This window comes from Gracilinanus agilis, chromosome 2, assembly GCF_016433145.1.
Source record: "Gracilinanus agilis isolate LMUSP501 chromosome 2, AgileGrace, whole genome shotgun sequence".
In the NCBI taxonomy this organism is placed as follows: Eukaryota; Metazoa; Chordata; class Mammalia; order Didelphimorphia; family Didelphidae; genus Gracilinanus; species Gracilinanus agilis.
In genome coordinates, this window is record NC_058131.1 from 309,309,857 (window position 1) to 309,334,182 (window position 24,326).

The following is a 24,326-nucleotide window of genomic DNA, read 5'->3' on the forward strand; positions in this document are numbered from 1 at the left end:
CTTTCAAGGCTAAATATCACAACTTCTTATTCTGAGAAGTCAGAGAGGAAATCCAAAATAAATTGAGAAGCAGAAGATTCAAGATTTATGGCTATCAGCTCAAGGCCTGAATCTTCCCATTTATAGATTCACAATTATCTAAAATTATCCTACAATCAAAAGTTATGTGAGCACCTGTCATGGATGTTGGGGTCAGGGGTGGGAGGAAGAGTAGAAATCCTACATTGGGAGGGAGGCTGGACCAAATCCTTTCCTGCTCTGAGGGTCTATCATTCACTTTTGCATCTTTGAAACTTGTAAGGTAGTTAGATTGCTATATAATGAGAATTATAAGAAGACCAAAGCTATGTCTCAAATATTTAGATGGATAAATATGATTTTATTGATCATCATTTGTTAAGAACTTGCTAATGTCAAGCATTGTGCTAGGTGTTGATGATACAAATACAAAAATGAAATAATCTCTAGCCCTACAGAGTTTATAGTCCATCGAGGAGATAGCATACACATTAAGTATAAACAAATATCTATACATACATGTATGTATATACATTTTTATTTACTATATATATATATATACATGTTTACTTACTATATATGTATGTGTGCATACACATACACATTTGTGGGGGTGTTTGTGTTGTACAGGTGTCCCAAAAGTCTTAGTGTAGTTTTAAGCGTTAATAGTTTAAAAGTACACTGAGGATATCTTGGCATATCCTATATATATTCATATGAATGTAACCCTTGGTTCAAGGGACCAGTTGTATAGGCTTGCATAGGATTCTCTCCTCATTGATAAAGATTAATGTCCTACATCTGCATAAGGCCAGAGTGAATAAGAGAAGAGAGTTCCTGACTGGATTTCCAGTTTTGAAAGAGGTATGCCATTCCCACCTTTCTTTAAGTTGCTAAAGAGAAAGATCCTGAGAACAAATATGTAGAGAAGGTAGCAATCTCTTATTATGTCTCTATTGTGGCATAAGAGACTGTGAATTCTCTCTCTCTCTCTCTCTCTCTCTCTTTCTCTCTCTCTCTCTCTCTCTCTCTCTCTCTCTCTCTCTCTCTCTCTCTCAAGTTGTCTTACTCCCAGAGACAGAGTTCACTCTGTATTATCTAGTATATCTTCTCATGTGTCTACTTTGTCTTGTTTTTTATTTACTAACTTTTTGGATAAATGAGTTTATTTACTATTTACTTGCTACGTGTTCATTGTAGAGCTGGCACTTGGTGAGAAGGAAATGAAGTTTTCGATATCTATCTTGGTATCCTCCTTTCTCATTAAAGGATAGTGATCAGAAGTATAGCTTGAAGCTAAAAATTATTTCCCCTAGACAATATTTAAGGGAAGAAAAAATTATATACACATGTAGCATATGTATATGCATATATATCACATATATATCTGTATGTGTATAATATTTTAGTCCAGTATTCCTTCTCTCTAAGGAAAGAGAGTGGCCATACTCTGACCCCAACTTACTTTTGGCAGGAATCAGTTTTCTTTGGGAAAGGATAGGAGGATGAAATGTTGAAATATTTATTCTTGCCTTCCTCTAAGCCACAGACAGACAGATTCAGAGTACACATAAGTTACTGAATAGCATACCCTTTTACATACATATGATAAATACAAGGTTATATTTCTTGGGATTGTAGGACATTGAAGAAGGATTTGTATTTTTCACCCTCACTAAACCTTGACTATTAAATCTCAGAAGTATTCAGATACTCCCAGGAAGATTGTTATATAAAGAGAATTGTATGGGGTCTAAGACTGTGTCTCAAATGATCAGATACTCAATTGGATATATGATCTCATCCATTAATCTTCCAATGATTCAGATTACCATCCTTCCATATCTGTCTATCCTTTGCAGGTCATGTCCTCTCATAAGCTCATCAAAGACCCCACATACATACAACATGCTGTCTCTACCTTCTTTGATTTTCCCGACACTGGAAGAATGCTAGTGGGACACATGGCTAACCTGATTAACACTTTTTCTCACTCTCTGACCAACCCATCTTCATTTTCAACCTTACTTTGATAATCCTTTACTCAAGGAATTCTTTGTAGTGCCTTATTTGTTACATGCAGCCTGTTCACACCCATTATGAAGCTCTCCATTACCCTCTAAATGAAATCATGTTTAAGTCTTCAGAGACTTCAGTTCATGACTCATAGTCATGCAAGAAGACTGGCAGAATATTAGTTTTAAAAAGATAGCCTTTTGTTTCTGGAAGAAGTTTAAAGTCATTAAAGGTGCTCTAAAATCCAGCCCATCTTCTTTCACCTGCTTAATACGGGACCCAACTCTTCCCTTTTCACTAAGATGGATATACTTATGCATGAGCACTAAAGGTTGCCTGTATAAGTGTATGCCGTAATCTGTATTATAAGCATTCTTTATCCATCTGCTTCTTCCTGTGTCATTGGTTAGTTCAAACCCTTTTGAGTGGTTATGAATTTCTTCCAGAAGCTTCTGAAATTTGACACAACTAGTACAATGTCATCTGCAAACAGAAACTTCTGGAAGACCATATCATTCACAGAGAATTATTCCTGAACTTGGACTCCACTAGATCACCTCTATGATAGTAGCAAACACCTTTGATGAGCTTACATCTTTTATGGCTCAGCTGATAATGGTGAGAGAGTCATCAAACAAGGTTATCCTTCTAGTTCTATCTTCTAAGGAATATGGAATAATTTTGACTTATGGATGAGAGAGATATAGCTTAAAGAAAACACACAAAGTAGCATTTTGTTCTAAATGAATCAATTTGTTTAAATTCAACAAATAATAAGCACACTGGAATCATATTCTGTGTCTTCTAGAAAATTGCATGATGATAAAAGATATACTGTCTATTGTGAAATATTTTTTATTAAATCATGCTAAGCCTCTAGTAATATCCTTGTCAAGGATGCTCTCAATTTGTATGTAAAGTATACTGATAAAAATAATATGTAGATGGAAAAGTAGGCACATAAGATGGGAGTATATGTTCTCTTGATAGCCTTTTAAAAATATTGTTTCAAGTTTTTTTCCACAGTTTTGGTATCTTCCCCTTCATTCAAATACCTGGTGAATTAAAACATTAACACTCAACATACACACACACAGTTTAATCCAGCTGCTCTTCCCATCTTTGTTTTCTTTAGTGTCACATCCTCCTCTTCTGGATGTTCATCTGAAACTGTGTTGTGGAGTTGAAGTATCATAGCTTCACTGTCTTTGATAGTGAACAAGTTTATTCTAAAAATCTTTACCGATCTTTACCATCTTTTATCAGTTTGTTATCCTTCTAGTTTTATCTTTAAATTGATTTAGGATGAGTTTGCTTAGCTGTCTCACCAAACTTTCTTTTTTTTGACAAAACAAATTTATTATTTTACAATATCAAAGTCTCTTTGACTAGAAACTACCTTATAAGAATTGCTTCTTGGAAATTCCTAAACAAACTTGTATTCCAACAAGAACAAAACATTTCAAACCGTAATTAACCATATTTTAAAACATATATAATGGAGTTATATGTTTGAGAATGAACTTCACTCTCAGTTTCTTCATCTTTTTTTAGGGTTTTATATTTTTTAATATTTCCCAGTTACATATAATAACAATTTTCAACTTAAATTTTCTGAAATTATTAGATACAAATTGTCTCCTTCTCTCTCCTCCTTCCCCTCTCCTTAAGATGGTAAGCAATTTGATCTAGATTATATATGTATAATAATGTAAAATTTATTTCCATATTGGTCACTGTTGTGGAGACTCTCATAAAACCAAAATCCAAAAATAAAAACACAAATAAAATAAAGTGAAAAATAATATGTTTTGATCTGCATTGAGGTTCCAACAGATCTTTCTCTGTAGGTGGATAGAATTATTTGTCATAAATCTTTCATAATTGTTCTAGATCATTGTATTGCTGAAAATAGCTAAATATTTGACAGTTGATCATCAAACAATATTGTTGTTACTGTGTACAATGTTCTCCTGGTTCTGCTTACTTCACTCTCCATTAGTTCATGTAGATCTTTCCAGGTTTTTTTCTGAAATCATCCTCCTCATAAATTTTTATGACACAACAATATTCCATCATATACCACAATTTGTTCACTCATCCCTTAATTTCCAATTCTTCATCACCAAAAAAGCTGCCACAAATATTTTTAACAAATAGGTCCTTTTTCCTTTTTTAATCTCTTTTCACCAGGTTTTTTTAACTGTTTATATTTTCTACTTCTTTATTTTATGAAAAGATATTATTCATAATCTTCCATTATCCTTCTCCATAAGATTTTACAAACTGGTTTATATTCTAAATCTTCTCTTCCCTTAGGTGCCATATCCTCCTGTTTGACAGGTAAGTCAGATGTCTTCTGATGATGCTTTTTTATGCCCTTTTGGTCTCGTTATGATAATTCATTATAAGCATTAAACTTCCTATATCTATTCTTTATTCCATCCATATTTTCATCATTAATAACTTGTTTAAATTGATCAGAATAGAGTTGTTTTAATTGTATGCCAGATATTTCCTCATTTTGTTTCTTTCTCCTCATTTTTTAATTGTGAACTTTTCTATAACAAGTCAGCATTCTAGCTCGCCGCCATAGTCACCTAATTCAAAAATGACTTCCACATTAAAAACAAGTTCTTTATGGTCTGTTAAAATACAATAATTTTCATTTTTGTAATGTAATTTGGTGACTACTCTACCCAGCATTTTCCCAATCTCTTTCTTAAAGTATTTGTGATATGTAGGTATGAAGCTTCTGTGGGGCTTTGGCCTTTAACATTGGTTATTCCTAAACCACATTTTTCTCACTTATTTTTTGTCATCGTATCCTCACCTTTACATTAGAGTCCCCAAACATCAAAACATATGTTAATTTAATTTGGAGGGAGAATATTTTTGATGTTTTTGTAGAATTTCTTTCCATCTTCATCCTCTGCAACAGATGTTAGCTCATAAGCTGTACTTACTTTCATGGTAGTCTTTTTGAAAATACTTATGAGCACTTTAATGATAGAAGAAATGATTTTTATTTTTATTGCTGCCTTTGGGCAGACAAAAACTAACTCCACCAATTCCTTTATTTATCACTCCAAAAAGAACCCATGAATCATTCTTCTGCTTAGCTTCAACTTGACTTGACTTCATCTTCCTTCTGTCTTTTGGTTTCATTTATAAAAAAATGTTAAAATTGACACAATTCAGTACTACCAGGAATATATCCATTTATTGCTCATTAGACAAGAATCTCACATTAGACAAAGATCTCATCAACAGTTAAGAATATTTATAGATAATCTTAAAATTATCTGATTCTTTGCACCCCTTTATACTTTTCATCCACTCTGTTGCCCTCCCTGCAGAAGTAAAGGGAGCTGCATAGGACTGAGGGCTATTTTTTATTTTTATTTGTTTCATGAGTTGCTGTGGACAAATAGTTTATCAAAAAGTGATCAGCCTATTTGTGATAAGCATACCTAATTAGGTCAGTGTTCAGAAAGCACTCACAGTCTGTTGTTGGAACTCTAATTGATACCTTTCCATCTTGATCAAACTGACGTGAGCTTGTACTTCATTGGCATAGTATTAAAGAACCCAGGGTCATCTTCTTGTCTTTATGAGGTTTGAGAATAGGATTTTGTGTGTACCCAAAGAAATTTCAACCTGTGCAGCTGTATAAAGCAGAAAATGGTTGAGATAAGAAAAAGTGGAACCTTGAAAATAGGTCCTACACCTACCATTTACTCTTCATCCTGTTCATACTCTACTAGAGCCACTGCTACAGCTTCCATCAACAAGTACTGAACCTGTGGCATTCAGGAGACACCATCTCTAGCATACAACTTAATGAAAATTGTCCATCCATATGCAAACTCTTCTCTCCATCCACTACTTTTAACCCTATCCATGTCCCTGGACAGTGTTTACATTTTCAAAGGGTAACAAATTCAATCTTTCTTATTAAGCATGTATTAAACATCTGTTTTGAGCAAGGTGTTTTGCTAGGTGCTAGGGATACAAAAATAACAAGAAAATTGTCATTTTCTAATACTTATATGCACACATTTAAGTAAATGGAAATACATTGTATAAAAAGTAAATGGAAAATTATAGTTGTTCATCCTCCATTTTTGAAGAGGACCAGTGGCATCATGGGATGATTTAAGTAAGGCAGAGTTGCACAATCTTCAGCTTCATTCTCTCTTCTAGAATCATTAAAGTCCAGTGACAAGATAAAAGTCAATAAGATTGGCTCTGGCTCAGGATTCAGGGGGATGATCTTGGTGTCTTTGATGTCTACAGTGCCTGCTTCAGCTACCTTCATGGCCTTTGGAACAAATTGTTCTCATCTGTCCCTTCTACTGGGGGAATTCTTCACATGTTAGGAATAGACACCCCCTTAATTCACTGATGGGTTTGAGGTTCAACTTGGTTTAGTCCCTTTGCCAAGACAGTTTTACCAGACTATGGTTATTGTGCATGCTACAACTTCTTGGAGCCATAGGTGAGATTTGGGTGAAAAGTAGACACCAAAGGTTAACGCTAACTCCTGAGAAGAGTTCAGCAAGATGGAAAGTAATCTTGGATGGGCACTGACAACTGGAAGGATGGGGAAGAATCAAGAATGACCCCTTGTAAGAAACAGCATTTGAGCATAGGGTTAAAACGAAGTAAGCAATCTAATGGGTGAAAATGAGAAAGCAGATTATTATTGGTATGAGGAGCACCGTGTGTAAAGGCATAAAGGAAGGAGACGGGTTGTTTTGAACATCAACAGCAAGCAGCACTGAAATACCCAGCCAGCTCAAAGATTAAGTCAGCTGGGTGTGTCAGCTGGTTAAATGGACTTTTTAACTGAATTGACTGTGTGTTTTGGAGTTGAGTAGATATAGTCAGAGAGGTCAGAATTTATAAGTATAGGACATTTGCAGGATGTCCTCCAGAGAAGATTACTTTTTTTTTTAAGTGTCATTATCCTAGGAGTCAGTGCCTGGGTGTTATCATAATGCTGAGGTATATAAGTATAACTCAAATATATCAAATACAGTGCAGCAAAAATAAAAAGTAAACTCAGAGTACTTGCATCAGCACTTTTTTTCCACTGCAGATGCCCATACATATGCTAATTGTAAGGACAAAGGAATGTGTTATTGCATAAGATTCTTAATTGTACCTCTCCCTGTGGGATTCCATCTGAATCACTGCATGTTGTAGCTTTATAAGAAATATTATGTTGAGGAGAATTTAGGAAAGTAGAAACCTGGTAATCAAATGGCCACTGTGCAGAGAAATATTATGCAGTTCATGTGTTTAATAAACTCCCCACAGATAGTGAAGATTTCTAGGAAGCCCATTCTCAAGACATGACTAATTTCTTGTTGTAAGTGCCTTTGCAGATTTGTTTAAGAGAGATAAGCTATCACCATTCATTTCATTTACAGATTACAAGACTATGAAAGTTTCATGCTACTGTTTTAAGTTACAAATATCAGACAAGGCCTTCTTTGTCCTGGTTATTGTTCTTGTCATTATTGTTTTCCTGGTGAATTCAATGGCAAAATTAAGGGTACAATATTCACCTTTCTCCACCATTCAAGCCATTCATTTCCCAGCAATTCTTTCTCAAAGACAACCCCAGTAGCAGAGCAGAAGTGTGTGGTCTGTTCGTTGGTCCCTGCTATAGGAGGCTGTACTCAGCAAGATCTCTAGCACTCAGACCCCTGCCACAGCAGCCAAGCCAAGAGGCTGAGAGTCACTGATTACTGCTGCTAAAGGACTCACTGAAGCTATTTGTTATCTGAGTGACCTTTGGAGACTAAAAGAATAATACGTATAAATATATACATATATTTGTATATGCCAAATATGCAAAAATGTATGCTAGATACATGTATGTATTTTATATAACTATATGCAGTGCCATATACACATATGGATATGAATGTATATATCTGAAAATATGCATTGAGATATATGTGTATAGAATAGATACTTATATATCTATATATTTAATTATCTTACTTTTGTATAAGGAAATCTAAAATCATTTTTAAGGGAAAACAGCTTTTTGGGGAAGTTACTACAACCACTTACACATCCGCCTGTGTGTCGGGAATTTGGCAGGTCGTCATCTCTCTGAGATTGCCAGCCATACTGCAGTAGTTGATTTGGGCCTCTGCATCCCCTCAATCTGATTCCTAGAAGAGAAATGTGTGATTGGGACCATAAGTATTGCCTTAACAGTCTGTCACAGAGTGTGATAGTGGGAGAGCAGAATGCCTGCCTTTATTCTGGTAGCCATTTCCTTCTCCACATTTCCACACTACACACACTCAGAAAGATCAATATCTGTGGCAAAAAACTTCTTTGTTTTCTTTTTAACACTGTCAACATACTTTGTGCTAGTCTACCAACGTATCCATAGGTACATAACTAGACACACACACACACACACACACACACACACACACACACACACACACCTACCTCAGCAAATACTAATCTTCATAATAAACTCAACTCCCTTTCACTACCATGCCCAAAGTTACTACACACCTCAGTGTCTAACTGCTTCACACCTACTGCCTTCCAACAGTTCCATTGACAGGAGTAATAATAGCCCACAGGGACAGAGTATTTCAAGGTGGGCAAGGCACCTCATGTACATTAATTATTTCATTTGAGATTCAGAATGACCCTGTGAGATAGGTACAGGTATTTTATGCAGTCATTTGTGAGTCATATCTGACTCTTTGTTACTCCATTTGGGGTTTTCTTGGCAAAGATATTGGAATGGTTTGCCATTTCCTTCTCCAGCCCATTTTACAGGTGAGGAAACTGAGACAAGTAGGGTAAAGTGGCTTACCCAGAGTCACAAGGCTAGTAAATGTCTGAGGCCAGATTTGGACTCAAGAAGGAGTCTTCTTGACTTTGGGTCTATTGCTCTATATCCACTACACCACCTAGCTGTCCCAAGTACAGATAATTACTATATTCATTTTATAGATAAGGAAACTAGGACTCTAGGACTCACTGTCATAAAACTAGTCATTGTGAGAGGTGGACTTGGAACCTAGTTTTCCTGTCTCTTGGTTACTCTACATCATTAATCTGCCTCTATGGGCATAGATGAGGCTTCCATCAAATGCAGCTATTTAAGCTTTGGAAACTTTGAAATTATGCATGGGAAAGGACACATCTTTAAGTGTTCCTTTTACCTGGGAACTTTTAAAAAGGAAAGGAAAGGCAACAACTCTCTGACTTCCCACAACATAATTAGGGGAAAATGACTTTTTTGCTGGACATTTGCACCAAATACATATCCTGACAGAAACAGCATCCTGAATTTTCCACATAAATGGTATATCCAGGGAGTCTCTCGGATTAAACTGTCAGATCATTAGAATGGGCACTTTATTACGATCAAGCCTTCTCCATCCCTAGATTTTCTCTAACTTATCTCCAACTCGGGCTTACCCTCTAGAGCTACATCCACCTCTTCTTTAGAAGCAGTTAGTTCATAAAAACCATGGACCTGTGTCTCTGAGGAAAAAGGTTGCCCTGGATGAAATCTTTATCATGCTAAAGGTCTGATGGTTTCCAGCTCCCTGGAGCTATTAAGAATTTCTCTATGAGCATAACTGCAGGTGTCCTCTGACAGCAAAGTAAACAACTGTACCCCTGACCTCTCAAGAATGAATAAATAAAGGATCCCACATTCAGCTTCAAAAAATGAACCAGCTTCATGCCACACCAAGAGTTTCCCATTGAGGAAAGTGTCCCCATCCTTCTTCTGTTGAGCCCTAAAAATACTGCTGCTCGTGATAGGCTATTGAGAAATGCTCATTTTACCTTTTCACAATGTTTCTCTATCTGTGACTGTGTTGGTGGGTTGCACATATATGGTTAAGGAAAGATATGGATAATTCAACAAAAGCTGTCTCCTAGAATCATTATTGCTGTCTTGGGGAGACAGATTCCCTTTAGATGCCCCTTCTTCAGCATCTCCTTTAATTCATTGTTATCATAGGACAGATTAAAACAGTACACAGTCCAACATTATGACATTAAAATTGGACATAGCTCTGTCTCTGATATTTGGAAACAAAATAGCAGATGGCTTTTCCTAAAATGACTTTTATGGCATACCAACAAGCTATATAATGTAAAACCTATTTTTAAAAAATAATAAAAACTGTAAGATATTATTATTGCTTGATTCAGTCTCTCTCCTGAAATGTTTTAGCAAAAAGAAAGCTTAACAAATTTGGAGAAAGGGTGTTGTGAAGATATCAGCTAAGGGGAACAGTTTTGGCAGCTGGTTGGGTTTGAGCTTTGGAACTTCAAAACAGGGTAATACAAGGAGAAGTTCATATAAAAGTGCTATTCATTCATACTCGTCTTTTCAGTAAAAACACTTTCCGAACTAGTACAGTTTTTAATAAACCCAGGAACACAACTACTGGGGAAATGACTCCTTATTCAAAAAGAACAGCTGGCAAGACTAGAAAGTAGTTAGACAGAAAATAAGCTTAGACCTGCATCTTCTAACATATGCTTTAGATATTTATGTTGCCTAAACATAAAAGGTCACACAAAAAATAATAAAAGAGCATGGAAAGAGATGCCTTCTAGATTTCTGGTTGAGAATTCAGATATCCAAATAAGGGATATATGATATCACAAAAGACAAAATGGAAAAATGCTCTAAAGAATTTAAAAGTTTTTATAAGAACTCATGTTCAGTGCAACTAGAATTAGAAGTGAAACTACAGAAGTGGGGGAAATTTTGTGTCAAATATTTCTGGGGGGGAAGTCTGATATACAAGATAGCCTCCACAAAGTTCTATATCAAAGTTTCATTGTAGAATGGTGTTGAGGCTAGATTCATATTAGGCATAGCAGTGAAGCACAAGCTCTGACGGGTTATACCTTAATGGAAAGGTTTTTATTATAGTCCTGGCAAGAGACCGTGTCTGCTTTCTGGGAACCAGCCTATACCCTTTTGAGATAGCTCATACCAACTGACAATGAATCCTTTGACCATGGCAAATCATGCAAGAAACAAAGAAAAATACAAAATGGTACTCAGTCCTTTGCAGCCCTCAGTATGCTTCTCAGTAGCGATGACAGAATGGCAGAGAAGAGACATATTGTACTAATAATCACATAGATTTAATATTGTCTACAAACATTAATTTAGCTATTGGTACTTTAGATATAAGATTCTTGTCCAGTAACCAATGAGTGGACATCCTACTGAAGAAACTGAATTGTATCAGTTTTGACATGAAACCAGATGAAAGAGGTTGTAATTAAAGAGAAAGAAGGCATACCATTTCTCCTTTTAGAGACAAAAAAAAGGCGTTAATGGAGTTAATTTTGTGCCAAAAAGGCAACAAAAAAAACATCATTTCATGAGACATTTGATCATTTAGAATTTCAAAGGGTCTCTAATGCAATTCCTTTAGAGTATGCCCAAATATTCCTTGACTGGTTCCAATCAAATATGTGGAATCTTGGGGTGAGAAGAAGCCTACTTTTAGCCATGTGTTATCTAAGAAATTGAAGTGGGATGTATTAATGAGTCCCCAAACATAGTCCCCTGGGTTTATTAGCCTTCTGAAACAGAAAGATGATAATATGTGACAGCAACAAAACATAAGTAAGGACAAGGTACCTGTCTATCCTAGTAAAACAGTGATCCCATCCCATGTAATAGATAGTGCTAGGGAACTCCAGGGGTTCTTGGCTGCCTTTTGCTTTTTGTGTGCTTGTTTTACCTTGGATTGGTGATTTTGTTAATTAAAAAAGTCATCATCATGTGGGGCAATAGCAGCATCCACCAAAACAATTGGAGGAGGTCTTAACTGCACCATCAACAGGGCCACACTGGAAGGAAAAGAGGAATACTGAGCAACTACTCCAGTGCTCTAGGAACAAATGGTCATTTCTTGGAGAGAAGCTATAGCCTGGTCTCATTTACCAGCAGAGCTAAATGAATGAAGATCTAGAATAATTTCTCAATAGGAAAGTGGTCAAAGGACATGAATATTTTTTAAAAATAAAAACTACTAATAATCACATGAAAATGTTTCAAATCAGTAATAAAACGAGAACTACAAATTAAATCTCTTAGGTTTTACCTCAGGATCAAAAAATCATAGATTAAGAACTAGTCCAAAAGTCTAATTTTATAAATGAGAAAACTGATAACTAGAGAACTTAAGTGACTTGCCCAAGGTCAAATAATTAGTAAGTGGTAGAAATGGGATCTTACCAACTTCTTAGTCTAGCATGAAGGAACTGCTGTTGGGAATATCTGCTGCTATCTGTCCTTTATGTATCAAGCCATGTGATTTTAAGCTTGGTTCATTGCTAGGGGAGCCTTCCTCAAAATGTAAAGGATAATAAAAGATGAAAATAGCAGGGCTATGGGAAGACATACTAACACACTATTGATGGAGCTATGAAATAGTCAAATTAATTCTGAATTACATTAGAAAAGAAATGAGATTTTTCAAACCCTTTAACCCAATAAATCCTACAATTCAGACACAAACTCAAACACGGAAAAAAGGGTCCTATATATCCAAGATATTAATAACAGTACTTTTAGAAGTTGGTAAAAAAGGAATTCTAGGAATTCCTTTTAGACTGAGCCAATCTTAAAACCTCTGCACCTTGACACACCAAGATAAAAAACAATGAGCTTCAAGAAGAAAGAGGACCAATTCTAACAACGGGACAGAGCAGGAGGAATCCTACTGCTGAACAGCTAAAGAGGTAAGCCAAGAAAAAGGCTTGAATTCTTAAACTGTCCAGTCTGAAGGTATAGAAGGGGAATCCCAGGACCCTGCCCCCACATGCTATGCAGAGTCTCCAGCAGCCCCTGAAATCTCCAGGCGGGCAGGCTCACTGGCCCCGAGAGAGGGCCTTGTTGGCACTAGACTTGGGGACTTGAACACAAGCACTGGGGAGGTAACTGGAGGAAAAAGCCAGAGAAAACCATAGAAACACAGCAAAAACACCCAGAAGATGGTGGCTTAGAGAGAGCCAAACCTCAGACCACGGACCACTTGGCTTCCTCATAGAGAACAAAGGGCTTCAAGAGGAAAGAAAACGAGGTCAAACACAAGGACAGATAAGGGGGATTCTACTGCTAGACAGCTTAGCTCAGCTCAGCAAAAACACTCCTTCTTGTCCCCCCACTTTTTTTCTCCTCTTGAGGTTTTAGCCTCAGGGAAGATTTAGCAGTAAAGACTAACCCAATCAATACAGGCTTAATTCCATCAATTGGACAAACAATAGAAGTCTTCAGAGGGCAGAGAAAGTAACTACAAACTTCCATTGCCAAATGAGGGAAGATCTTTCATCAAAGAACATTAAATACATCTGCTCAAACTAGCAGAAAGGAAAAAATAAAAAAAATATGAGTAAACAATAGAAAAAGAGAAAAGAAATGACAATTGAAAGCTCCTTTCAAGGAAGTGAAAAGAGAGCAAATGAAATAGAAATAGAAGAAAAGCAAGAAGTTCCAGTGAATTGGACACAGGCTTTGGAAGATCTCAAAATTCAATTAATTCAAGAACTTCAAGAACTCAAAAAACAATCAAGAGAGGCAAGAGAGGCTAACGACAATTTGAAAAAGGAAATACATGAACTAAAACAAGAAAATAAAGTCTTAAAATCCAAAATTGGCCAGTTTGCAAATGAAGCCAAGAAGGCAAAAGATGATCTACAAAGAAAATCAGACCAGAAGGAGAAGGATGACCAAAAAACTAGGGATGAAATTCAGTCTTTAAAAAATAGAACTCAACAACTAGAAGCAAATGACTTCACAAGGCAGCAACAATATATAAAACAAAAATGAAAAATTTGAGAAGAATATGAAACAACTCATTGATTCAACCAAAGATTTGGAGAACAGAGCTAGAAGAGACAATTTAAGAATTATTGGTTTACCAGAACATCACGATAAAAGAAAAAGTTTAGACATCATCTTACAAGAAATTATCATATATTTATTTATGTATAAATATATACAAAACTAGAGGGGGGAAAAGAGAGTAATATTGAGAAAAATGGGAAAACCAAAAAAAATGGAATGAATTTATATTCCATAAAGAAGTACGTGGAGCCAACAGGGAAGAATAACAATACACTGGAAAGGTAAAGAGGTTGGAGAGAGGAAATATTTAATACTTCAGTGCATTGAAATCAAGTTAAAGAGGGAAGAACAATCAGATCCATTAGGGCACAGAATTGATTCATGCCCTATAAAGAAATAGAAGGGTAATAAAAGGAGTGGTGGGGAGGGAAGTAACACTAGGAAGTGGGGAGGGAGCTTAAAAAGATCCTAAAGAAGAGTAAGAGGGGAATAAGAAGGAAGAGGGGAGAAAAGGAAGTAAGACAAGGGAGGGGAATAGAGGAACTGATTCAAAACAAAACACTGGTATAAAAGGAAATAGTGAAAGAAGAAAGGACAGGACAAGGAGAGAGAATCAAAATGTCTGGGAATACATAGTTGGTAATTATAATTCTGAATGTGAATGAGATGAACTCACCCATAAAACGGAAACAATTAGCAGAGTGGATTAGAAACCAAAATCCTACCATATGTTGTCTACAAGAAACACACGAGGCAGGCAGGCATACATAGAGTAAAAATGAAAGGATGGAGCAAAATCTATTGGGCTTAAAATGAGAAAAAGAAGGCAGGGGTTGTCATCATGATCTCTAACAAAGCCAAAGTAAAAATAGATCTGGTTAAAAGAGATAGGGAAGGTAACTACATCCTAATAAAAGGCAGTATAAACAATGAAGAAATATCAGTACTCAACATGTATGCACCAAATGGTATAGCTTCCAAATTTCTAAAGGAGAAGCTAGTGGAGCTGAAAGATGAAATAGATAGCAAAACTATACTAGTGGGGGACCTCAACCTTCCCCTATCAGACCTAGATAAATCAAACCAAAAAATAAATAAGAAAGAGATAAGAGAGGTGAATGAAACCCTAGAAAAATTAGAGTTAATAGATATATGGAGAAAGATAAATAGAGACAAAAAGGAATACATTTTCTTTTCAGCAGCACATGAAACATTCACAAAGATAGACCATGTAATAGGGCATAGAAACATCGTAAACAAACACAAAAAGTAAAAATAATAAATGCAACCTAATCAGATCATAATGCAATAAAAATAGTTATTAGTAAGAATACATGGAGAGGCAAACCAAAAACTAATTGAAAATTAAATAATATGATTCTCCAAAATCATTTAGTGAAAGAACAAATCATAGAAACAATTAATAATTTCATTGAAGACAATAACAATGATGAGACTTCTTACCAAAACCTATGGAATACAGCCAAAACAGTTCTAAGGGGAAAATTTATATCACTGAGTGCATATATTAACAAATTAGGGAGGGCAGAGATTAATGAATTGGGCATGCAACTTAAAAAATTAGAAAATAAACAAATTAAAAATCTACAGATGAAAACTAAATTAGAAATACTAAAAAGCAAAGGAGAAATTAATAAAATTGAAAGTAAAAGAACTATTGAATTAATAAATAAGACTAGAAGCTGTTATTTTGAAAAAACAGATAAAATAGACAAAGTACTGGTAAATCTAATAAAAAAAGGAAAGAAGAAAACCAAATTAAGAGTATCAAAGATGAAAAGGGAGACCTCACCTCTAATGAAGAGGAAATTAAGGCAAACATTAAAAACTATTTTGCAAAACAAACACAAGAATTATACAAACACAACTACAAAAACTTTCCAAACAATTAAAACTAGATCTAAACAATTGGAAAAACATTGAGTGCTCATGGGTAGGACAAGCTAACATAAAAAAATGACCATTCTACCCAAATTAATTTACCTATTTGGTGCCATACCTATCAAACTACCAAAAAAACTTTTTTACTGAATTAGAAAAAATTATAACAAAGTTCACTTGAAAGAACAAAAGATCAAGAATATCAAGGGAAAAATGGAAAAAAAAAACATGAAGGAAGGTGGCCTAACAGTACCAGATATTAAACTATACTACAAAGCAGTGGTCATCAAAACAATATGGTACTGGCTAAGAGACAGAAGGGAGGATCAGTGGAATAGACTTGGGGTAAGTGACATCAGCAAGACAGTGTATGATAAACCCAAACAGCATAACTTTTAGGACAAAAATCCACCATTTGACAAAAACTGTTGGGAAAATTGGAAAACAATATAGGAGAGATTAGGTTTAGATCAACATCTCACACCCTACACCAAGATAAATTCAGAATGGGTAAATGACCTGAATATAAAGAAGGAAACTATAAATAAAGTCAACACAGAATAGTATACTCGTCAGATCTATGTGAAAGAGAAAATTTTAAAACCAAGCAAGAGTTAGAGAAAATTACAAAATATAAAATAAATGATTTTGATTATATTAAATTAAAAAGATTTTGTACAAACAAAAACAATACAACCAAAATCAGAAGGGAAACAACAAATTGGGAAAAAATCTTTATAACAAAAAACTCTGACAGAGGTCTAATTACTATAGTGCAAATAGGGTGAATTCTTGGGTTTCGTTCCCATTTGAATATATCTTTCCATATCATCTAATGAAGGGGTTTGAGTATATTTTTTACATGCATGATTACAACACTCACCATCATGTTTGTTATCATCATTTCTTTTTGATTCATTGTTGTTTTTAGACCATTTCGAATTTTAAAAGGTTTTTCTGTTGCCTCTGTCTCTCTGATTTTGGTTATTGTTTCTAGAAAGATTTATTTGCTGCCTAAATCTACAAAATCGAAGGACATGCCCAATCCGTCCACATAGATAGCAACGTGGGGAAGATTTGGTTCTTTGGGTGTTTCTAGTAGGTTGCCTATACTGATTTTGGCTCCTACTTGTTTAGAGAGCAAAATTTTTCACATCCTCTATTTCTTTCTCCCACTTTGCCTATTTTAATTGTTGTTTCAAATCAGCTATGACTTCATCTTTATCAGTATCAGATTGTTTAGCCAATCTTGCCTCTTTCTGTTTTGAATCGTGAATGTATGCTGCGTGTTGCCTTACATCCTCCAGTGGTAGTGATTCCCACTGTGGACAACTTTCTCTAAAATAGTTTTGTATCAGGATTGAGGTTCCCTTTACAAACTGTCTCCATAGGTGATCAATTGTATCCTGGGCATGTGTGTCTCCAAGACCAAGAATCGTTTCTGCAGCTTCAATGACCCTATCCAGAAAACTACTCAGGTGTTCTTCCCCTTGTTTCAGTTTTTCGAATTTTTGCCATGCATTTTGACTTTTAGCATGCAATCTCATGGCTTCAATTAAATCTGCTCTGCACCTCATTAAATATCTCATATTGGCATGTTGTGTAAAATCTAGGTCTTGATGAATCTGTGGCCAAGATTCCAAATTGGGATTTGTCCTAGTTTCATTAAGGAATTTTTCCTTTTCCCGAGGGAGAGTAAAATTCCCCCAAAAGAAATTCAACGTCATCAAAACTAGGGTTAAATAAAGTGAACACCTTTTTTAATTCCTTGAGGGTCTTGAAAGGTTTTTCATAGAACTTGGGGAATTGCCTTTTTAGAACTTCCATATCACTTGGAGTGAATGCCTTATATATGTCTTTACGTGCACCACCCCCTCTCCTGATTGAACAATAGTCCTGTCCACAATCAGTAATACAGAGACTATAGCATTTTGGATTGGTTGATCTTTTGTGGTGTTATTGTGTCCTAAAAATTTTGATTCCACAATCTCCAATTGAAGGATCCTGTGCTTGTCTAGTTCTTTTCCCTCTCGAATTTGTTTCAACACTTTGAACGGTAGCTTGATATTCTCTACTAGTTCCGTGAATTCAGTGTCAGTTTTTGCTGGAGGTGTCTTAAAATAATTATACAGGTGAGTCAGAACTGCCTTAGAGATTATAAGGAATTGCCAGAGAGATAGGATAATTGCAATAGCGGTGGGGATGAAACATATGCATTCGGCTAGTGTAAAGGCAAACCATTTATAGTAATCATATATTTCTAGCATTTGTTGTACTAGATTTGGGACTTTTACTAGCCAAAAGTTGTATAGATCTTGCATAAGCGACCAAGTCATTATGGAAACACTGGCTAAAATAAATGTAATTTTTGCCAGATTAATTTTTGTTGTTTCAGAAGACTGCAGGTTTTTTTTGTTAACTGTGCTCACCAGATGTAATAAGGGAATATTGGCAGATGTAAGGTTGCAATAGAGAATAAGGCAATAGGATGATATGGGACCAAAGGCTGGAGGTAATTAAGGGAATAGGCTAGAGGTAGGAGGGAAATCAAGGCACAGGTATGGTTGGAATAGAGGATAAGGCACTGAGGATAGGGGTTTGTGAATCCCTAAGGCAGTAAAGTGAATAAGGAAGGTATAATGGTAAAGGTGGTAAATTGAGGTGGTAAGAGTAGTAAGGGAATGACTGAGTTTAGGGAATATAAACACAGAGGTATAAGGAGTTGTAAGGGATAGGATGAGATACTTTAGGCAAACAGCTGTTGCCTGGGAAACACAGACTGGGACACAGGGTAAGACAGAGACACTACAGGGAAACAGACCTTTAGGTAGGAAGGGCACTTCCACAGACAAAGGTTAAAGCCAGCCAAGAATGACTTGAAACTGACTAGAGGGCTGCTAGTCAGTTTCTCAGGCTTACAAAGGAAGAGTTCAGAGTAAGTATTAAGATTACACTTCCTCCAAAATGGACACCGTCAATCCCTCAGAACCCAGAGAGAATGTTATCCTTCTCTCACCTCCTCCCTCGCTTATCAATCAACTAATGAAGTAGCCAAAGGTTTTGATTAAAAGACAAACAGGGTTTATTGATTTCTAGGGTTGATTGGAAGGGATGAAGGATACAAGGTAACCCTAACAGCTGCCTAGAGAAAGCTAAAGGTGGGGGAGGGAGATAGGAACATGAAACTGAGAAAGGACCTGCCTTAACTCAGCTCTCAAGTGGTTTTGTAATCAATAGTGTTAAGAAAATTGGATATAATGATTAAATAGATAATTTGTAACAAGGGTAAGCCCTATTTGACTATTTAAACTATCAAGTTTAAAACTAACACTCCGATCTACCCTCCTTTCAAAACCTCACAGAAATTCAGGCAGGGAAAATGAAGATGGGGAATAGGGAGGTCAGGGAGATTCAAAGGAAATATTTAAGCTAACAATTTTTAAGAGAAAAGATGCAGGATATAGGCCAGGTTTCAATCCAAAGAAAGAGCTCAGATTGATCCTGCTCCTCTCCATGAGTCAACAGGGTCAACTGAACTTCCTCAAGATTCTAAACCCTTCTCAACTGTCAGATATTCTGCAGTAAGGCTTTGCAGGGCTGACATGCACCCTATTTGCACTACATTTCTGAAATTTAAAAGGAGCTAAATCAATTGTATAAAAAATCAAGCCATTTCCCAATTGATAAATTGACAAGGGACAAGAATAGGCAATTTTCAGATAAAGAAATCAAAACTATCAATAATCACATGAGAAAGAGTTCTAAATCTCTAATAATAATAATTAGAGAAATGCAAATCAAAACAACTCTGAGGTATCACCTCACATCTAGCAGATTGGGTAAAATGATAGAAGGGGAGAGTAATAAATGTTGGATGGGATGTGGCAAAATTGGGACATTAATGCATTGCTGATGGAGTTGTGAACTGATCCAACCATTCTGGCTGGAAATTTGGAAATATGCCCAAAGAGTGCTAAAAGAATGCCTGCCCTTTGATCCAGTCATACCATTGCTGTGTTTGTACTCCAAAGAGATCATAGATAAAAAGACCTGTACAAAAATATTTATAGCCACTCTTTCTGTGGTGGCAAAAAACTGGAAAACGAGTGTATGTCCTTCAATTGGGGAATGGCTGAACAAATTGTGGTATATGCTGGTGATGGAATACTATTGTGCACAAAGGAATAATAAACTGGAGGAATTCCATGTGAATTGGAAAGACCTCCAGGAATTGATTCAGAGTGAAAGGAGCAGAGCCAGAAGTACATTGTACACAAAGATTGATACACTGTGGTAAAATCGAATGTAATGGACTTTTGTACTAACAGCAATGCAATGGCCCAGGACAATTCTGAGGATTTATGGAAAAGAACACTACCCACATTCAGAGGAAGAACTATAGGAGTGGAAACAGAGAAGAAAAACAATTGCTTGAACACATGGGTTGATGTGGACATGAATGAGGATGTATACTTGAAACAACCACACCAATGCAACTATCAATAATACGGAAATAGGTCTTGATCGATGACACATGTTAAAACCAGTGGAAATGATCATAGGCTATAGGGGGAGGGGTAAAGAGGGTGAAGGGGAAAGTAAGAACATGGATCATGTAACTATGGAAAAATTTTCTAAAAAAAATAAAATATTTGAATAAAAAATAATAATAAATAAAAACAATTTTATCCAATTATAAGGCAATAAATATAGCAATCTAGGTGGTATGGATAAATATCTACAAAAATATAAATTGCCTAGATTAACAGCAGAAGAAATAGAGTACTTAAATAATCCAATATCAGAAAAAGAAATTGAACAAGCCATCAAAGAATTTCCTAAGAAAAAATTGCCAAGTCCTGATAGATCTCAAGTGAATTCTATCAAACATTCAAAGAACAACTAATCCCAATACTGTACAAATTATTTTATATAATAAGCAAAGGGGGGCAGCTGGGTAGCTCAGTGGATTGAGAGTCAGGCCTAGAGACGGGAGGTCCTAGGTTCAAATCCAGCCTCAGACACTTCCCAGCTGTGTGACCCTGGGCAAGTCACTTGACCTCCATTGCCCACCCTTGCCACGCTTCCACCTATGAGCCAATACACAGAAGTTAAGGGTTTAAAAAATTTTTTTAAATAAAAAAAAAATAATGAGCAAAGAAGGTGTCCTACCAAATTCCTTTTATGACACAAATATGGTACTATTCCAAAGCCAGGTAGGTCAAAAACAGAGAAAGAAAACTACAGACCAATCTCCCTAATGAACATAGATGCAAAAATCTTAAATAGAATACTGGCAAAAAGACTCCAGCAAGTGAACAAGAGGGTTATCCATCATGATCAATTGGGATTTATACCAGGAATGCAAGGATGGCTCAACATTAGGAAAACCATCCACATAATTGACTATATCAACAAGCTAACCAACAAAAATCACATGATTATCTCAACAGATGCTGAAAAAGCCCTTGACAAAATACAACACCCATTCCTATTGAAAACACTGGAAAGTATAGGAATAGAAGGGCCTTTCCTAAAAATAATAAACCATCAACAAGCATCATATGCAATGGGGATAAATTAGAAGCCTTCCCAATAATATCATGCATGAAACAAGGATGCCCACTATCACCTCTATTATTTAACATTGTACTAGAAACACTAGCAGTAGAAAGTAGAGAAGAAAAAGAAATTGAAGGCATTAAAATAGGCGTAAATTATCACTCTTTGTAGATGATATGATGGTATACTTAAAAAATCTTAGAGAATCAACTAACAAGCTAGTAGAAATAATCAACAACTTTAGCAAAGTTGCAGGATATAAAATAAATGCACATAAATCATCAGCATTTCTATATATTTCCAACACATCACAGCAGCAAGAGGTAGAAAGAGAAACACCATTTAAAATCACCCTAGACAATATAAAATACTTAGGAATCTATATACCAAAACAAACACAGGAATTATATGAAAACAACTACAAAACACTTTTCAAACAATTAAAACTAGATCTAAACAACTGGAAAAACATTGATTGCTCATGGATAGGATGAGCTAACATAATAAAAATGACCATTCTACCCAAATTAATTTACTTATTTAGTGCCATACCTATCAAACTACCAATAAGCTTTTTGACTGAATTAGAAAAAAATATAAAAAGTTCATTTGGAAAAACAAAAGATCAAGAATATCAAGGGAAATAATGAAAAAAACCATGAAGGAAGGTGGCCTAGAAGTTCCAGATATTAAACTGTACTATAAAACAGTGGTCATCAAAACGGTATGGTACTGGCTAAGAGACAGAAGGGAGGATCAGTAGAATACACTTGGGGTAAGTGACATCAGCAAGACAGTGTATGATAAACCCAAAGAGCCCAACTTTTGGGACATGAATCCACTATTTGACAAAAACTGCTGGGAAATTTGGAAAACAATATGGGAGAGATTAGGTTTAGATCAACATCTCACACCCTACACCAAGATAAATTCAGAATGGGTGAATGACTTGAATATAAAGAGGGAAACTATAAATAAGTTAAGTGAACACAGAATAGTATACTTGTCAGATCTATTGGAAAGGAAAGATTTTAAAACCAAACAAGAGTTAGAGAAAATTAAAAAATGTAAAATAAATGATTTTGATTATATCAAACTAAAAAGCTTTTGTACAAACAAAAACAATGTAGCCAAAATCAGAAGGGAAACAACAAATTGGGAAAAAAATCTTTATAACAAAAATCTCTGACAGGGGTCTAATTACTCAAATATACAAGGAGTTAAATCAATTGTACAAAAAAATCAAGCCACCCCCCAATCAATAAATGGGCAAAGGACATGAATAGGCAATTTTCAGGTAAAGAAATCAAAAGTATCAATAAGCACATGAGAAAGTGTTCTAAATCTCTAATAATTAGAGAAATGCAAATCAAAACAACTCTGAGATATCACCTCACATCTAGCTGATTGGCTAAAATGATAGAAGGGGAGAGTAATAAATGTTGGATGGGATGTGGCAAAATTGGGACATTAATGCATTGCTGATGGAATTCTGGCTGGAAATTTGGAAATATGCCCAAAGAGTGCTAAAAGAATGCCTGCCCTTTGATCCAGCCATACCATTGCTGTGTTTGTACCCCAAAGAGATCGTAGATAAAAAGACTTGTACAAAAATATTTATAGCCACTCTTTTCGTGGTAGCAAAAAATTGAAAAATGACAGTATGCCTTTCAATTGGGGAATGGCTGAACAAATTGTGGTATAATGCTGGTGATGGAATACTATTGTGCTCAAAGGAATAATAAACTGGAGGAATTCCATGTGAACTGGAATGGTCTCCAGGAATTGATGCAGAGTGAAAGGAGCAGAGCCACAAGAACATTGTACACAGAGACTGATATACTGTGGTAAAATTGAATGTAATGGACTTCTGTACTAGCAACAATGCAATTACTCAGGACAATTCTGAGGGATTTATAGAAAATAATGCTATCCACATTCAGAGGAAGAACTACAGGAGTGGGAAACACAGAGGAAAAACAATTGTTTGAACACATGGTTAGATGTGGACATGATTGGGGATGTAGACTTGAAACGACCACACCAATGCAACTATCAATAATATGGAAATAGGTCTTGATCGATGACACATATTAAAACCAGTGGAAATGCTCATCAGCTATGGGGGGGGGGATTTGGGGGGCAAAGGGGAAAGTAAGAACATGAATCATCTAACCATGGAAAATTTTTTCTAAAAAATTTAAAAAAAATTTTTTAAAAGTTGGCAAAAAAATAGAAACAAATCTGGTGCTTATCAATTAGAGAGTAGTTTAGCAACATATGGTATATGAATGTAATCGTGCCATAAGAAAGTGCATAGGAGGGAATTCAGAGAAACATGGGAAGATTTATATGAATTAATGCAAAACAAATAGAGCAGAATATTCAGAAAAGCACTGTTCACAGTGTCTACGACAATGTTTAATGAAAAAATTCTAAAATGCAGCTGAACTCAGATTAAATGCAACAACCAATCTTGATCTCAGAAGACAAATGATGAGGCAATTTCCTCTCAGCAGACAGGTGATTGATTATGGATATGGAGTATTGCATGTATAATATCAGGCAGTTTTGTGTACCTGTTTTCCTTGTTACAAGGAAGAGTTCTATGGAGGTTACTCTGTATTGGGAAATAGCTTTGGTATATAAAACAAAAAGAGTATTAATAAAACTTCAAAAGTTAAAATAAAAGACACTTTACTGCCACTAGGATCAAATCATAATCATAGGTCATGTTTATAAAGTTTTAAAATTATGAAGTATTTTCTTCACAATATTCCTGAGTCAGGCATTACAAATTTTATCCTACTCATTTTATAGATGATGAAACTGAAACATGATGCTTTTCCTAAGATCACAAAATTGGCAAGTAGCTAAGCTATGCTTTGCTTCCAGGACCTCTACCTCCAAATCTAAAGTGTTTTCACCACACTAGTCTGCC

The 24,326-nt window shown here is 35.6% G+C and overlaps 1 long non-coding RNA gene across 2 annotated transcripts in view; it reads right to left on the minus strand.

Annotated features, from left to right (window-relative positions):
- The window catches only part of LOC123235326, a 173,901-nt gene that overhangs the window by 80,722 nt on the left and 68,853 nt on the right, over window positions 1-24,326 (minus strand). For both annotated transcript variants that reach the window (XR_006505383.1, XR_006505382.1), the window contains one exon: window positions 8,125-8,228. This is a non-coding gene — a long non-coding RNA (uncharacterized LOC123235326). The remainder of the gene's footprint in view (window positions 1-8,124; window positions 8,229-24,326) is intronic.